This window comes from Pinus tabuliformis, chromosome 8 (assembly GCF_031772625.1).
Source record: "Pinus tabuliformis cultivar Carrire ecotype Pingquan chromosome 8, CPIR1, whole genome shotgun sequence".
NCBI lineage: Eukaryota > Viridiplantae > Streptophyta > Pinopsida > Pinales > Pinaceae > Pinus > Pinus tabuliformis.
Genome location: NC_142294.1, coordinates 1,223,304,468 through 1,223,323,624, shown reverse-complemented (window position 1 = coordinate 1,223,323,624; position 19,157 = coordinate 1,223,304,468). Strand labels below are relative to the sequence as shown.

Below are 19,157 nucleotides of genomic sequence, written 5' to 3'. Positions count from 1 at the left end.
GAAAAGAGCTTAAAGATGACTCTACATGTTTTTCTGTCGAAAATGATAGATTTCGCCTGAACAATCCTTTATTCTGCACAAAAACACAAACATTACTCATACCTGTTTGAAATAGATAAAAGCGTCACAAAATACCTTTTCAAAGTGAAACATAAACAAATTTGCGATTTATTTACTCAAAAAACTTATAAAAAGGGCCTTTGTCGATTCATTTTTACCGTTTGAGTTCGGGTAAGAAAATAGTGCTTTTGCTTAGAAAACTTCCCGTGAAGATTTTGGAAAATCCAACCGTCGGAATCGAGCGTCGTCTTCTCCAGGTAATCCACATGATCCTACTCTTCATTTCCATCCATTTAGTTTTTTGTTTTAGTCCTTCATTTCATTTTTTGGGAGGGTTTTTAGGCGCAAAAACCGCGCGCGAGGGTTTGCAGGTTTACCATTGTGGACCCGCGGACCCCGAATTTTTCTCCATTGGGAAAAAGCTCAGGGTCCGCACCTTCCATGTAGACAAAGTGCAGACCCACGCACTGTGTCTAACTCGGAGGGTGCGTACCCCGCCGCAAGGGTTTTGAACCCAAAAATTCTCAAAAATGGACCAATCAAAATGTTTTCTAGCAATTTAATTAATCTTTATACTTGATGCAGAGAGTACATCATGCTAGATTGGCGTGAACGAGAGCATGAGGACGTGGATGCTGCCGCATGGAATCATCAGCCTTCACTTGATGCTTTGAGGACGTGCGGACTGTACAAATTCTGGACCATTCCTGGCATTAGGGCTCAGGTGGATTTCTTACAGTGGTTGGTTGACAGATGGAGCATACAGGACCAGTGCTTTTTCATTGGCGGCCACCGGCTCGAAATCGAGCCGACGGACATTTATTTCTTGACTAGTTTGCCTAAGAGAGGGGAAGACTTGACTCTGCACAGGACTAGGCCACGTGGCCAGTCTGTCGATAGCCTCCGGCTAGAGTACTGCAACAGCCGGGCTAGAGACAAAGGGATAGACATAAAGACCATATCCCATCCTGAACTCATGGTGATTGCGTTTACCTTCACCAGACTTTGCGGAGCTGCCGCATTACATATTGCCACCGGATCCCAGATGCGTATGGCAGTTGATTGCTTTCGAGGCACCATATTCAACCGGTGCAATGCTGTGCTGGCCAATGTGAAAGGCAAACTGACCAGGGCCAAGAGCGGACGACTAAAGACCTTTGGTTATGGGGCTTTGGTCGTGAGTTTTGGCCTGGAGAGGGTTCCTATGCTGATCCCACAGCACCTTACTGTTGGAGCTGGGCTTCCTCGAGAGCCCAAACTGATGCGATGGGTCGCAATCATGGCTCGTCACCCGGACGAGAGGACAGAGGTTGCTCGGTTCAAACCTGAGTATTCCAATGGTTGGAAAACCAGGTCTTTTCCATTCAGGATTTCCCTTACGCTGGGATAGATTTTCGTGGTGACCCAGACATGGCTCTTCCACCAGAAGAGTAGTGGGATGAGTCAAGTAAAATCGTTTTCAACTTTTTCCTATTTTAATTTTTTTTTTTTTTTCCATCGTCTCAAAACTGATAGTAAAAATTTCAAATGCAGATGTGGGTCCACAGCGACCAGCCGCTCTCCGGCTTTTCGAGAGGAGGCAACCAGTTGCACCCGCGCCAACCCCACAGGACGAATCAGCAGAGGTTTTGGCCGAGTTGGAGGGTCATCTTGAGCGCTTGACAGGGGATATTCCTGAGACAACTATAGACGACATTCCTCGTCGACTTCAGCGCTATGTGATTGGAGTCCCAGAACCTTTTAGGAGGTTCCTTTGCAAGGTGGCCCGGGCAGTGGTTTCTTATAGAGATCATCACCAGTGATAGGATGATCGCCTATTGTGGGCACATGTGACATTTTTGTTTTTTGTACCTATCATTTTTGCCGATCATAAGGTGTTTTTCAACCTATGATCGAGGATGATGTATTTTTTGACACACTCCTATATATATCACTATTACTGGCTTATCTTGTAAATCATGTTATGAAATGGTTTTAAATTTACATGTATGATTATTGCAAATGTCTATTTAACATTCGAGAAGCAATTGCATCTGCTAATGTATTTAAAGACCTTGGAATATGCTGATATTCAATGTAATCAAATTCACGTTCCAAGAGACGCACTCTCAAGAATAATCTCAATAACACTGGATTTCTGATGGCATACACTCTATTAAGCTGTAATACAACGAGTTCAGAATCTAACCTCACTATCAAACTCCGAATCCCAAATGAAATAGATTCAGATAATAACTCAATCACTGCACTATACTCTGCAATTTTTTTTGTTGTTTGACCGAGGCTTACCCCATGCATAGAAACTAACTCGTCAGAGGGCGAATAGATAACCCAAGCTGCGGAAGAGATGTTCCGTGTATTATGACAAGCACCATCAGCAAATCCAATGTATGTTTGGAGAGGCATCGACATCTGCAATATCAAGAGTAAAACCAAGATAAGCAGGAATAATGACGGAAAAACACTCTCTAAGCTAAGCACACTTTTTAAACTAAAACACACTAGCTAGAAGGAAAAACTAACCTAACTAAAAAATCTCCATACCCATTCTTTTAAGCATAATACCTCTTCAGGTAAAGACCATTTATGGGTTTACCTAAAGAGTCCTCGTTAAAGTCTACTAATTCATAGGCCCCTTTTGCTAGCTTTCGCTTGACAATATAGGGACCATGCCACATAGGAACGAATTTTCCAGCGCCTAATTTATCATTGGCTTGATCATATAATAACACTAGGTCTCCTTCCGAAAAATTTCGAGGGGTCACATCTCGATCATACTGAGCTTTCATACGTTTTGCGTGAGTCTCGATTGCCAATGCAGCATCACGTCGATTCTCATCTAATTGAGCTAAGTATAACAAACGATTTTCCTCTTCGGAAGTGGTTGGAAGTAACTCGATGGCCATTTGCAGTGACGGGATTTCGCATTCAATGGGTAACACAACTTCCAAACCATAGACTAGTTGGAAAGGAGTGAACCCTGTTGATGTTTTTACTGAAGTTCGGTACGCCCAAAGCGCTGAAAATAGCATGTTGTGCCAATTCGACCGATGAATCCCAATGATTCGTCGGATCATGATAACTAAAACTTTGTTGATGGATTCAACCAGACCATTCGCTTGTGGATAATAAGGGGTTGAACTATCGTGACGTAAACCAAGCTGGCCTGTAAGTTCGGTCATCATAACTTTTCGAAAATGACGCCCATGATCAGTGATTATCACTTGTGGGACACCAAACCTAGCAATTATATGATTGAACACGAAAATTGTAGTTGTTTTGCCATCTGCCTCGAATGTAGGCATCGCCTCGGCCCACTTAGTAAAATAATCTACCGCAAGGATGATATACGCATGCCCCCCAGCCGAGTGAGGGTTATATGTAATAAAATCGATACCCCATTTGGCAAAAGGACCAACGACAATTATAGGGTGGAGAGGAGCAGGTGGAGCGCGCATCTTACGATCAAAAATCTGGCAGTTGTGGCATTTTCGAACCGCCGTAATACAATATTTAAACAAGGACGGCCAGAAATAGCCAGCGTGCAATATCTTTTGGGCTGTGGCATACCCATACATATGACCGCCACACGCTCCAGAGTGACAGTCATTTAGAACCCTTTCAGCCTCTTCGTGAGTTAAGCAACGTCGAAAAATAGAGTCTGCCCCACGGCGATAAAGAGTATCTCCAATAATTTTGAATTGTTAGGACTGGAATCGAATTTTCCGACGTTCCAACCTTGAAATTTCTAGCTGAAAGGATTGGGTCTGGAGATAGACGATGATATCCCCATACCGCGGATCTAAAGTGCTGATTAGAAACAAAGATTCGTCCGCAAATGGCTCCTCTGCCACAGTTTCCTTTTTAGCACGCGGGAAGTCACACGTTAACTCCGCAAAAACTAAAGATTTCTTAGACTTAGATTTCTCAAACTCCAAGTCGAACTCCTGCAGGATAACGATCCATTTAGAGTACTTTCCCCCTAGCAATTGCTTGGTCAAAATGTAGATCATAGGGTTGCAATCCGAAATTACCGTAGTTTTACGTAGTAAAATGTAGTGACGAAAACGTTGGACAGCTTGAACGGCTGCCAATGCCAATTTCTCCACATGTGAGTATTTTAGCTCAGTTGGATTTAATGTTCGACTAAGGTAATATATCACATGTTCCGTTCCGAATTCATCTTCCTGAACTAAGACCATTCCAATGGTGGAATGGGAGGCGGCGAGATACAAGAAGTAATCTTGGTTGCAGTTGGGAGGATGCAACAACGGTGCATGGGTCAACGCGTGTTTGAGTGCATCAAAAGATTTCTGAGCTATCTCATCCCAAGAGAATTGAGTGCTTTTCTTCAACAACCGGGTAAAACCCTTTGTAACCTCGGCGTAGTTAGGAATGAATCATCGTAAAAAGTATGCTTTCCCCTGCAAACTTTGGAGTTGGCGAAGACTCGAAGGAGGAGGCAATTTGATGATAGCTTCGAACTTTGAGGGATCAACGCGAATGCCGGTTTTCGAAACTACAAATCCCAGCAATCAACTCGTTGCTATACAGAAGATACATTTTTGTGGGTTCAACCGAATACGATAATGCCTACACCTCATAAAGATTGCTCGTAAATGGACAAGGTGATCAGCTCGATGTAAAGAGTGAGCAGGCAAATCATCGAGATACGGTTGCACAATGTGTTTGATGTCATGAAACGCATAAGACATCGCCCTTTGAAAAGTTGCTCCGGCATTATTAAGCCCAAAAGGCAATTTGAAATAAGCAAATGTCCCCCATGGACAAATGAAAGCCGTTTTTGGTTGATCGGCAGGTAGAATGTTGATTTGATTGTATCCGGAAAAACCGTCCATAAAGGAAAATATTTCGCTGCCGGCACAATCATCAATGATTTGATCGATATAGGGAGTTGGGTAATTGTCCTTCGGACAGGCTCGATTAATGTCCCTATAATCGATGCATATTCTTATTGTTCCCTGCTTTTTGTTAACCGAAACAATATTCGATACCCAATCCGTTAACGGGATCGGATAAATGAAACCTGCTTTCAACAGTTTTTCAACTTCTGCTTTAATTGCAGCAGCTTTTCGTCGGTGAATCTGACACAAACGTTGTCGGACGGGTTTAGCGTCCGGGTAAGTCTTGATCTCATGAACAACAATCGCGGGATCAATTCCTAGCATTTCCTCATAGGACTAGGCAAACACGTCACGGAATTCTTGAAATAGGGCCTTATATAATTGAATTTCGTCATCTGTACACGAGGCACCTATATGAATATTTTCAACGATTCCAGGCTTAACCGAAATGTCAATAGGAATAGTTCGAGAGATGTTTCCCAAATTTAACTCTGAATCGGGATGTTTCATTGGATTCTGAGGTTCCTTGACATATTCAGTTGTAAAAATTGATGAGAAATCATTTTCAAAATGATCATCCTCAGGTAAAAACGAAGATCTGTGATGGAGATCTTCCCATGGTAAATCATCTACACATAGGATTTCACGAATTTTCTCATCAGAGTGAACAAGTTCAGAAAACGTAGTTAAATCCGAGGTTGATGTGAAAAGTGATTCCTCACGGACCACATTCATTAAGTCAATTTCGGTTGAACCCAGGTCGGCAAAAGACTGCACGGCTTCATAGGCAATTTCATATGGACTCAAAGGCATGGAATTACCAAATGAGTCTATCTCAGATTCAGAAGGGATGATCCAAGGATGATCATAAATAATGGTGTCTGATGTGATCATATGAATAGTTGCAAATGAAGATGATGCGTTGATTGGAGGAAAAGGAAAAGTTCCCAGTAAACCGGCATCTTTAACTAATCCTACTCCAACATCCTTATATGGGATAGTCATTTTACCAACATGCTGAATACTCTCCGAAGAGGCTGGGTCGGATGAAAAGTAAGCCAGCTGGTCTATTATTACGATCTTTCCATTATGTGGAAACTTTATTACTCGAAAGAGCGATGAAACGACCGCTGTCATAGCGTAAGACCAACTTCGACCCAAGAGAAGGTTGTAGTCTAGAGGGGCATCAACCACCTCCACATCTAGACTAACGGTTCTTCCTTCAACCCCTATAGGAAAATCCTGTAGAATGCCAAAAGGATGAAACCCACGGCCATCAAAGGCCTTAAGAATCGTCGGGGATTGATTTAGTGAAGGAGAACCAAGTGATCTCCAACACTGTATCGACATAATGCACGTTGAGGCTCCCTCATCAATTATAGTCCGATGAATAGGCCTGTTTTTTACTATCACTAGGATCTGGAAAGCCATTTGATGAGGGAGGTGCGGTGTACTATTTTCTAGATCGAAAATTATTAGGTTCGGGTCCTGAACGTCAACAGCTCCTATAGCCGACAAAAGTAATTTACGTTGTGCTGGACATGATTGCAGCACTTCCAAAGCCGACATTGCCGAGGGTGAAACAGCTAAATCCTCAACAATGTTATAGTTCTGAGCCGCTCTCGCATGTGGATTGAAAGCTGACTTTCGAAGTATACCCTTGGCGGGCGGTTTGATTACCAAGTTCGGGTTAGGTTTCTCGATCTGTAGTAGATCGGAACCGGGAGCTGAGGTTGATGGATTAGAACGAGAAGATTCTGATTCTTTGCCATCAACAAGACTTTTACTACCATAATCTTGCGATCGAGTCGCAATCCTAACATGGGACATCATCAATATGGGTTCTTCATTGGCACTCGAGGAAGAACCTATCATTTTGTTGTCTTGACTTGGAAATGGATCCTTCAAAACAGCACGAGTTTGGGAACCTTTGACGATCTTCGCAACCTCTGCACGATGAGGGCAGTCTCTTGTAAAATGTTCATCGTCACAAATGAGACATGGATAACGAGGTTTACGCTTTTCATCATTAGATTCCACCTTTTCAGGTTTCTCCTTTGAACTTTTGTCCGTTTTATTCTTCTTCTTTCCTTTCTTCTTCCCACCGGATTTTGATTTAGCTGTAGATGACTCTACAACGTGAATATCGGCGGAAATCTCTGCAGAAGAATCTCCTGTTGGGGAATCAGGCAAGGTTATAATAGGAGAAGAATTCTTGGAGGATTTCTTCTTACCTTTAGTGTTAACCGTGCCAATCATACCATCAGCGGCATGAGATCCCGAAGGAGCTGCAGCGATTTGATTTGACTTGGGAAGATCGGGGATTTTTTCGTGTAACATACCTGACTGAGTATAAACTAAGTCAAGGTATTGTGCTTGAGCAATGACTTGCTCCTCAGTAACCACTCCGGCTTTAGCAACATCTTCAGTGATCTTTGGCAACAAAGATTTTACAAACCACTCAGCCAAGATTTGATCCGGAATAAATACCTTCACTAAACGACGTCGACGTCTCCACTCATGAATATGATCTGAAATGTACGTGGATGTCGACTGTTTTAGCGAAGTTAACAATTCCGTGCCAATGTCATATCGGACTGGCAACTGGAAATGAGTTAAAAACGAGGTAGCTAACTGACTAAAATTATAAAAAGTGCCTCGCGGTAACTCAATGTACCACTTGGCCGCGAGACCAATTAGAGTGCGCTGGAAAAGGCTAAGACGGATCAAATCATCTGTGATGGAGTTGGACGCACACCAGAGGTGGTAATTCATCACATGGTTCGACGGGTCCTCTCTTGATTTACCTTCGAACTTGGGAATGTCACTGGGCAACTTATTCGGCATTGGCGGCCAAAACGGAAGATAATTAATGGGATCGTTCATTAGGCGTGACAAGTCTGGTAAGTCCAAAGTTGCGATAGACAGTAACTGCCAATTAGGATCCCTAAAACTCTGGGTCATGATACCAGCCCCAGGAGGAGGATATCCGAGATAACTAGGAATAGGAATCGCGTTCGGGATATTGTATCCTCCCGGAAAACCAGGATTAATCGGACCGTACTGGGGTTGTCGAGGTTGTTGATAAGTGTACCCAGGATACGGTTGATACTGATAAACTGGCTGCTGGATAGTAGGACCGAATTGGTACTGTCCCTGGTACGGTTGATAGGTGAATTGTGGTTGACTTGTGACAACCGTACTTAAACCAAGTTGTCCTACAGGCATCTGAACCGTAGTTTGAATCGTGGATCCAGATGGTGGTAAAGATGTCTGAGGAGTAGATACAGGAATAGTAGAAACCGGAGCTGTCGATACTTCAGAAGTAGGTGGGGTAGATTGAACAGATGTTGCGGCAGTTGCAACAGTCGTTTGAGATGGAGTACGAGGCGCAGTAGGCCCTGACTGAGAAAATACCGAAGGTACAGAAGTTTGAATGTTAGACTGGATTGGTTGCTGGGGTGTACCAGAAACTAAGGGTTGTCCAGTTTGAGATGACAACTGTACACTTGGTTGCAACACTTGTTGGGTTTGTGATGGATCCCACACTATGTTCATTCCGGGGTACTGACCCATAATAGGTTGGGAATATTGAGGACCATAACCGAGTTTAGGGTAGGATTGATAATTGAAAGGTACATTTCCTGTTCCTTGAACATAAGATTGACCTTGGGATGGTTGGAAACCTTGGTTCGAGTACTGACCTTGGGGTAGATACCCTTGAAGCACGTACTGATACTCGGGTTGACCTTGAGGGATAAATTGATACTGAGGTTGACCTTGGGGTACATATTGAGTCTGGGGTTGACCTTGAGGAACGTACTATACCATAGGTACGCACTGTCCTTGAGGTTTCCCCCCATATGCAAATCGTGTACCTTGAGGTTGGCCCCCAGGCGTTAATTGAGGTTTCCCCCTAGGCGGTAACTGGCCACCCTGAGGTTGAGAATTGGGAATAGAACCTGACATCATGAGAATGTCTTCTACGCTCAACGGCTTTGTCCCATTGCTTCCAGTTAATAACCCTTGCTCAATGGGTTGAGGAGATGCTCCCAAAAAAGTACCAGAAAGTGACTGATACCCAGAGGGAACAAAAGGACCGCCGTACAAAAAAGATTCAGTCGATTGAGTAAACATGGACGACTGACCTGACATATTTACAGGAGTATAAAAACCTCTAGGATGATAAGGAGCACGAGGTGGTGAAAAACTTAACCCTGGGTTTTCCAAATAATTAGTCAAAGAAAGATACCAAGTAGTACTCCTAGGCGGACTGTAAAAAATTGATTCACGCTCCCTTAGATCAAGAACAGGTTGATTTTCAGGGGTAGGGATGCCTACTTCTTCTTCCGGAGCAAGTTCTTCAATAGAAATAAGTCCAGAAGGAAGATCTTGGGTAATTACTCTTTCTACCCTAGGTGAATCAGGACCACTAGAAGTTGGAGAGACAAAACCCGATGTTGGAGTAACAGGTTCAGATATCTCAGGTTCTTCACCTATATCACTAGTAGATGAAAAGCTACCAGCAAGTTCAGAAACTAAAATCGATTGCGGATCGTAACCTGTCACTAGAGTTTGGTAATCAGGATGTACAACTAATGAAGACTCTCCTTCTTCAGGTGACCCAACTTTACTACCACTAGGAGTTACGAGGACTTTCAAGCCTTCAAGCTGGCTTGGGACTTCTTCAGGAGGCTGGCCCCAAAGTCTACGGGACTTCCTCAATAAATCAGCCACGGTTACAAACTCAGGAGACTAGCCCTGAAGTCTACGGGACTGTCTTGGTAATTCAGCCACAGTTAAAAACTTTTAACTACTTCACACGTAAACAAAGTAAAATCTCAATGAAAAAAACCTAAAGCCTCTAAAGAACCAAACAAATTTGAATCACATGCCTAAAGAATCTAGAGATCAAACACACACAAATAGTAACTTTCCGGACCGAAAACACTAGTTGGTGATGAAATCCAACGTCGCAGAATTCAGTACAGAAATGGCGGTTGGAACAGTTACCCCGGCAACCTGCTTAATGAATAGACTGGACCAAGTTCCTCCACTTAACCATCTCGAGTGAAGTGAACCCCCCAGAAAATCCAAGTGAGTCTAGCCGACGTCTGCTCCAGGTACAGTGGGATCTTCCCACCACTGTCACCTTAGGAAGAATCCTAAAGAATATGGCCTCTAAGGTTACCAACTGAGACAAATACACCTGGGGGAACAGTCTACGATCCGATACACACGCAAGGGCAGAGTAGCAAGCTCAATCCCCTTGAAGGCTCCTTGACATAATCCAAGGTTTACCAACAAGTGACCCCAGGCTCCTAGACAATGGTTAATCCGAGGTTTACCGTTTTTAATACGTGAATATCTGGCGTTGTTCCCAATGAGGAAGGATTGATTCCCACACTGGTTCGGAAATGATCTCGTGCTTCTCCTTTAAGAGGAGCTTTCCCAGAGCATAAATGCAACAATTGGATTTCTTCCTACCACAAGATACAGCGACTTGTTTGTTTTTACTGTCTTGGAGAGTTAATTACTCTCCTACTCAAAGACACTAGCCTAAGCTAAGTTGGTGTATCATAGCCCTAGAAATAAAATGTTACTAGGTGAATTTTATTTTAAGCGTTAATTTTAGTGGTTGTTGTTTAAGTCAAGAGATTGCGGAGATGAAACTCGTGGTGTAAAGACTCGACTCGAAATCACTAAAAAGATGCACCTAAGATGATTTAAACAATCTTTTCTCTTCGATGAACTTCTAAACTAAGAAAGAGTTTGAGAATGCAAATACTTTGTAAACACAAATCTTTCTCAATTAAACAAATTAAAAGAAGAGCTTTTTCCTTTCCAAAGCACTCAAAACGAGCAACTAGTTATTTCACAAAAATTTCCCTTTTCTTTTCAAAGCACTCAACCACTACAAAACAAACTTTTTCCAAAAGAGATTTTATTTTTATTTTTCATAAGACACTCAAAACTATGAAAATGACTAATCTTGAGTTCTACAAACTACAAAAACCTATTTGAAGTTAAAGCTTACAAAGTGTCCTTTTGAGGATGTTTTACTTAGCTAAATGTGAGCTAAGGACTAATTTATGCAGAATCACAATTAGTCAAAAAACAACCAATCTTTCGTTTTCTTTTTAAAAATGAAAAATCCAAACTTTCAAATACAAGTTTTTCGAAATTTTGAAATGAGAAAACACAAAGCGGATTCCTCAACAAGGGGAGATTTCATAAATAGTCAGACTCATAAGAAGGCTGGTAGACACCAATGTGATCTGAGGTCCCTACAGCTTCTAAGCTCAGAGCCACTACACAACCAAAAATGAAAAACAAGCCCAACAAGAAAAACTCTTAGGAATTCCACCTAAAACCCTAACACTAATGAAATTAAACCAAGGAAAGTTTTTGACAGGGAACAAGCAGGTCTGGGCAATGGCTAAAACCTATAAACAAATTCTAAACTGATAAAAAAGAGAAAAATTTAAAATTTCTCAAATTTTTGACAGGGTACGTAGGCAGCCTGTTTACACAGGTGCGTTCACGCTCTGTGTACAAAGAAAAAGTGCGTACAGGTACCAACTGTGCTTAACTCAGAGGGTGCGTACTTCTCCCAAAACTATGAAAAATACAAACTGACTCAAAATTAACTAAATTCACCCAATCCCATAATCATCAAGTCAAAAACAGAAACAGAAATACAGTTTCTCAGGTCAAAGTATAAACAAGGAAAACAATCAAGTCCCCAGCGGAGTCGCCATTTTGTCGCACGGAATGAGTCGATCTTGCGGACAAGATAGACCTTCCTAGAATCTAAAGAAGACCTAATGACAAGCAAACCAACCAGACACTATCTTTCCCTAAATATGCTTTAATAAACAATAGCAAACAAGTGTTTTTAGGGCCTACCTTTGGTCCAACGCAAGCTTGTGGATGCCCTCGCTCCTTTGATTCCAATGAGCTCCTTTTCGCGAATCCGCAAACACAAACAAGGCAAACAAATTAAATATCACCTGAAAAACCAATTGCATAAAACATATTTAACATGAAAGTCAAGGAGTCCATGAAACAAATAACATAAGATACTTGTTGAGAAAAATGAGTTTGATTGTATTCATTCAAAAGAAGAAGAACCTTACAACCTTTGCCTTGATGCTGTACAAGCTCCTCCCAGGGTCCAACAAGAAGTCTCCTCTACTTTGACAAGTTTCACTCACTCCCCAATGAAGCCAAAAAGGTATGTGATCTCTCCTCTTAAGCTCAACTAGGAAGTCTTAATTTCACCAGCATTTACCCTCAAAATTTTTAGCTTCTAACCTCTCTAATCCTCACCCCAATGCCTGTATTTATAGTGCAATGGAGGGAAGTTACTAGGTCCTCCTTCAAAGGGATAAAGCCCTCCTTCAAAGGGATAGCTCCTTTAGTCAAGGGATTAGCTCCTTCTCTTTGGGGATGCATGAACCACCTCAGAGCGAACAATCCACGTCAAAATTCCTTCTAGAAAACTCTAGAATTAACCCAAAGTGAGTTTTTTAAGATAAAACTTGTGCCTTTTGACTTTCACAGGGGTCCGCACCTACACCGTTAGGGACAGAGCAGGTAGGGACGTAGCTTTTGTACACAGAAGGTGCGGGACTGCAGGTGACCATGAGAGAAAGTGCGGAACCAGAGTTACATTGATTTTTAATGTCTTTCTCCCATTTCCAAAGCTTGATTTGAAGAGCTGAGATCTTAGACTTACTCAGGAGGACATTACAAGTGATGTTAGACCCATACTGACTGCAAATAATCATGGTGATGATATTTTTGTGTAACACCCAATAACACAAAAAATCAAGAAATTCCTCTTTTAAACATACAATCACTCATAAATTCGCAAAACGCAAAAAGAAACCAGTAATCACTAAAATGATTTTTTCTTAATTGAATGTTATTAATTCACTTGCAGTAAAAAGTAATGTTCATGAACACTTCAGCAACATAAAGAAACTAAATTGTTGTTTAGAACTAGCATAAGAATTATTTTTCACAAGAAATACCTAATCTTGTAAATTATTGATTTTGACACACAAAACAATCTTTCGAAAAAGATAAAATTGGACTCTAAACCTGATCTAATCAAAAGAAGAAAGATAGACAGTCGACAAGACAAGACCAACATATCTCTCTTTTGATCGATCGACCATTCGTCAAATTAGACTTTACCCTAATTTGCAAAACAAGATAATCATAAGCAAATCTTTTAATAAGACTCAACCAAACTGTGTTGAAATGTGGCAACAAGAATATTCCAATTTAATTTGTCCTTGAATTAAATTGTGAATTAAAATCGAATTTAGTCTTAACAACTACTTTGAAATAATTAATTAATTCAATTTGAATTAATTAGTTCTAGAAATTCAAGTTAGAAGTCTTTCTGAAGTCATGCAAGAGTTATCCCTTAAATTAAGGAGATACGTCTTAAATTAAGGAGATAAGATTGAATTATATTTGAGTTGTAATTAGTTAACTCAGTTTACTGAGTTATGTCTAGTTAAATTAGTTCCAAACTGTTTGAGGAAATAATAGAGAGTTAACAGTCAGTTGATGTATGCATGCACTCAGCTAGTGTACTCCTGTTAACTGAAGATTCCCTCATCAAAAACTCAAGCATGTCTATTCTGAGAAAGACCCAGTTGAGATTAAAGACAAGGACAGTGTATTATCAGTTGCGTGTGTTTTCTTATAAAGAAAACTCATGCATGTAGAAGGAATCATTCCTTGAGGATTGCGCAGTTCTGGCAGTGTGTGAGAGTGATCATCCATTGGGTAGAAGAGGTTTTCCACTTGGTTGAAGGTGAATCATCCCAGAGGAACATCACAAGGAAATCGGAGCTTGGAGGGTAGAGAGGAAGGCTTGTGAGAAGCCTAGATTTCCTGTGAGCATCTGTGAGGATTGTACTGAGAGCTGGATAGCTGTGAGAGCTAAGGCTTTGTATAATTCTTATGTATTTCCACCTTGTATGATAATACAGATAGTGGGGTTTTTAGTTGAGGCTTTCCCAAAAGTATTTTCATGTGTATTGTGCATTGATTCTTCTTCTTCTGGTTATATTGTTCAACTCAATCTTTAAGCTTCCGCAAATTGATAGTAGAAGTAGGTTATAATATTCTGCTTTGATATATATTGCATTATCGGGTTAACCTACATAGCAGATTTTCTACATGGTATCAAAGCTGGATTTGTAGAAATTTTCTACATAGTAACAGAGCTGTGAACAGTAGACGAAGAAGAGAATTTGAAGTTTGAAGTTCAGGGTTGCAGGTGCAAATTAAATTCATATCATACTTCAAGGTTGGCCAATGGTGTTCTATGGCTTAAGACCCAAGTATGCCTTTGAAGGTAGCTCGAATTACATAGCATGGAAAGATCGCACGGAGGCTGTATTAGAAGATAATGGATTGAAGGATTTCATTGATCAAGAAATCCCAAAGATAGCTTCAACTAATGCACAAGAGTTGGCTAAGTGGAAGAAGTGTGTGGCGAAGGTGAGACGGATCATCCTTGAGGGAGTTTGAGACCATATTGTCTCGAGTCTCCACGGGAAGGATACTCCATTTTCAATGTGGAAGACAGTAAAGGACCTCTATCAAAACAATAGCGACCAGAGGAAATTGGCGCTCAAGGATAAGCTTCAAAGAATCAAGATGGAGAAGGGCGATACCATTTCCACATATCTGAACAAGCTCACCACCTACAGAGATGAGCTTAGTAGTGTGGGAATAACTATTATCGATGATGATATGGTGAGCCTCGCTCTCCTTGGCCTTCCAAAGAGTTGGAATAGCTACCAGGACTTTGTGAATGGAAGGGAGAAACTGTCAAATTGGGAACGACTGTGGTCGGACCTGATGCAAGAGGAGATCAGGAGGAACACACGAGATGGTTCTTCATCCAAGGATGATGATGAAGAAAACCTGGCCTTAGCAAGTAAGGAAAGGAAACGGAAGGGGAAGGCATCCCATTCCAAATCAAATTCTTCTCATGGAGGGAAGACAAGTCTAAAGTGAGATGCTTTAATTATCATGAGATGGGACATTATGAGACTAATTTCCCGTCGAAGAAGTCCAAGAAGGTATCCTAGGAAGGATCGGAAGGTGAGGCATTAGTCTCTCAGTTTGAAATGGACTTTACCCTAATCGCATGCATGGTATCATCGATGATGGGTTGTGTTTGGTATCTTGACAGTGGAGCCTCATTCCACATGATCGGTGATAAAATTTTATTCAGTGCCTTGGAGGAGAAAGACCTCAAGATGCACATAGAGATGGGTGACGATGGAAGGTATAGTGTTTCAGGAGTGGGCATGGTTGCTTTTCAGAGGGAGCATGGAGCTCCTCTCACCTTGACAGATGTGAAGAAGGACAAAGGCTATGATGTTGTCTTCAGTAAAGGAAAGGTGTTCCTAAGACACATAGCCACGGGTCAGACCAAGAGGATGGGGATTCGGGTGAAGAATCTCTATAAACTAGAGGTAGATGATTGTGCAGCATTGAGTACGAAAGCAGAATTGGTGCAAAGCCAAGACATTGATGAGTTATGGCACAGGTGGTTGGGCAATTTGCATCATGGGGCTTTGATAATGCAGCAGATATCTAGAGGACTTCCCAAAGGTAAACTTGAGCAAGTTGACACATGCAAAGGTTGTACCTTGGGAAAGTACACCAAGTCTTCCTTTCATGATCGAGACAATTGAGCAGAGGCTATCTTAGAGCGAATTCATACTGATGTATGTGGACCATTATCGATGGCATCCACAATGAAGCAAAGGTATTATGTGATTTTCATTGATGACTATTCTTGTAAATGCTAGATTTATTTCATGAAGAAGAAGTACCAAACCTTCACAAAGTTTTGTGAGTTCAAAGCTTTGGTCGAGAAAGAGTTAGGGAAGAAGATCAAGGCGCTGAGAAGCAACAACGGTGGAGAATATGTCTCTCAAGAGTTTTAGGAATTTTGTGCAGTGGAAGGAATTAAACGAGAGTTGACAACGCCTCATAACCCACAGGAGAATGGGGTGGCCGAGAGGAAGAACAGAACTATTGTAGGGGCAGCATGGGCGATGCTACATGACCAAGGTCTACCCCTCTCACTTGTGGGATGAGGCATGCAACACAACGTTTATTTGCAGAATAGAAGCCCGCAATGCATACTTGGGATGAAGACACTAGAGGAATATTTCTCTGGTAAGAGACCAGCTGTGGGTCACTTCAGGATCTTTGGCTCATTGGTATATTGTCGTGGGACAAAGGATGCATAGAAGAAGCTTGAGTCGGCAATAGAGTTGGGGATACTTGTGGGGTACACTGATACACCTCACAAATATCAGGTGTACTTGCCTACCAATCGGAGGACAGTGGTTCGCAAAGATCTCAAGTTTGATGAGCAAAAGGCCATGCGAGTTTCCCTTGAGAGGGAGCTCCAACTGCAGGTTGTGGAGGAACTGTTGGTTCCTAAGGAAGAGGGGCCTCAAACTAATGCAGAGCAGCCGCATGCAGAGGTTCCAGGAGTGGAGACATCCACTCAAGCAGAGTCTTACAGAGATGGATGGAAGTGCACAAGAGAATCTCACAAATTGTTGGAGGATACGAGAGAGCATGTGGGAGCACCATTTTCTCAGCGCAGACAGAGGAGGTCACCTGAGAGGTACACTGGATACATGGCCCTTGTTGGGGAATGTGTTGAGACCGAGCCATATTCCTTTTAGGAAGTAGTGTAGCAACCGATTTGGGTTGATGCTATGGTGGAGGAGTATGACCCCATAGTTCGTAACAGTGTTTGGGACGTGGTTCCAAGACCGGAGAACAAGTCAGTTGTGAGTTCCCGTTGGCTTTACAAATAAAAGCAAGCTGATGATGGTAGTGTGGAGAAGCACAAGGCAAGATTTGTTGCCTGTGGATTTTCACAGGTCAAGGGGATTGACTATGATTAGACTTTTGTTCCTATCGCAAGGTACTCATCTATCAGATATATGTTGGCACTATCAGCACAGATGGGTTGGAAGATCATCAAATGGATGTGAAGACTGCATTCCTCAATGCCGAGATTGAGGAAGAGGTGTACATAGAGCAGCCGAAAGGTTTTGAGACCTTCGATCGTGAGTCACATGTGTGCCGACTCAAGAGAGCATTGTACGAGCTGAAGCAAGCACCTCCTGCTTGGCACACCATGATAGACAACTACTTCACCGGGTTGGGCTTCACAAAGAGTGAAGCGGATGCAAACCTATACAACATTGTGGTGAAAGGTAAGTTTTTGATCATCGTACTTTATGTTGATGATCTCATATTGACTGGTGATGATCAGTTGATCATGTCTTGTAAGGAGGACCTTGCAAGAGAATTCGAGATGAAAGACATGGGTCTCATGCATTACTTCCTTAGCATGGAAGTGTGGCAGAGGGATGGGGAGTTGTTTGTGTCTCAGGGAAAGTATGCCAACGAGATACTCAGGAGATTCCACATGGAGAAGTGCAATCCCATGCAGACTCCTCTAGCTGATAACTGGAGGAAGGACGATGCTACTTCAGGAGAAGTAGTGGAGGCTATTGTGTACAGGTAGCTTGTGGGTTCACTAATGTACTCAGTGAACACATGACCATATTCGTGCTATGCAGTGATCCAGCTGAGTCAGGCGATGGTTCAGCCTACCAAGATGTTTTTGAAGGTGACAAAGCATGTATTGAGATACCTCAAAGGCACATCTCAGTATGGATTATGGTACAGACTGACAAAGGGAGTGAAGCTACAGGGCTTCACTGATGCAAATAGAGCAGGGAGTCCATCAGATCGTACGAGCACATCAAGAGGTATTTTCAACCTTGGTTTAGCGACAGTTTCTTGGTACAGTAGGAAACGGAGGTTAGTTGCACTCAACTCGGCAGAGGCTAAATACATGGCTACAAGTCAGACATCATGTGAGGCCATCGGGATGTGGAAAATCCTAGTCGGTTTGTTTGATCAAGGGATGGATCCAACTATGATCTATTGTGATAATCAGAGTTGTATCAAACTCTTTGAGAATCCAGTATTTCATGATAGGTCCAAGCACATCGACATATGGTATCATCATCTCAGAGACTGTGTAGCGAGGAGGATCATGTTGCTGCAGTATATTTCGACAAAGGAGCAAGATGCTGACATTTTGACAAAGGCATTGTCAAACTGTAAACTCGAGTTCCATAGAGACAGGATCGGGGTGGCAGATAATCCCTTTCTTTTTGAGAGGGAGTGTTGAAATGTGGCAACAAGAATATTCCAATTTAATTTTTCCTTGAATTAAATTGTGAATTAAAATCGAATTTAGTCTTAATAACTACTTGGAAATAATTAATTATTCGATTTGAATTAATCAATTGTAGAAATTCAAGTTAGAAGTCTTTCTGAAATCATGCAAGAGTTATCCCTTAAATTAAGGAGATAAGGTTGAGTTATATTTGAGTTGTAATTAGTTAACTTATTTTACTGAGTTAAGTCTAGTTAAATTAGTTCCAAACTGTTTGAGGAACTAATAGAGAGTTAACAGTCAGTTTATGCATGCATGCACTCAACTAGTGTACTCCAGTTAACTGAAGATTCCCTCATCAGAAATTCATGCATGTCTATTCTGAGAAAGATCCAGTTGAGATTAAAGACAAGGATAGTGTACTATCAGTTGCATGTGTTTTCTTATAAATAAAACTCATGCATGCAGAAGGAATCATTCCTTGAGGATTGCGCAATTCTGACAGTCTGTGAGAGTGATCATCCACTAGGTAGAAGAGGTTTTCCACTTGGTTGAAGGTGAATCATCCCAGAGGAACATTGCAAGGAAATAGGAGCTTGGAGGGCAGAGAGGAAGGCTTGTGAGAAGCCTAGATTGCCTATGAGCATCTGTGAGGATTGTACAGAGAGCTGGCTAGCTGTGGGAGCTAAGGCATTGTATGATGCTTATGTATTTCCACCTTGTATGATAATACAGATAGTGGGGTTTTTAGCTAAGGCTTTCCCCAAAGTATTTTCATGTGTATTGTGCATTGATTCTTCTTCTTCTAGTTATATTTTTTAGCTCGATCTCTAAGCTTCCATAAATTGATAATGGAAGTAGGTTATACTATTCTGCTTTGATATATATTACATTGTCGGGTTAACCTACATAGCAGATTTTCTACAAACTAACACACACTCAAATAAGGTACAAACAAGTGTAACTTA

At 41.7% G+C, this 19,157-nt stretch overlaps 1 protein-coding gene across 11 annotated transcripts in view; it reads right to left on the bottom strand.

Annotated features, from left to right (window-relative positions):
• LOC149239801 (uncharacterized) overlaps positions 1 to 19,157 on the bottom strand; it is a 150,512-nt gene that overhangs the window by 72,564 nt on the left and 58,791 nt on the right. The window contains exon 2 of one of the 11 annotated variants that reach the window (XM_089367210.1): positions 11,835 to 11,889. The exons of the other annotated variants lie outside the window; for them this stretch is intronic. The gene's annotated coding sequence lies outside the window, so the exon portion shown is untranslated. The remainder of the gene's footprint in view (positions 1 to 11,834; positions 11,890 to 19,157) is intronic. 11 annotated transcript variants of the gene reach the window in all.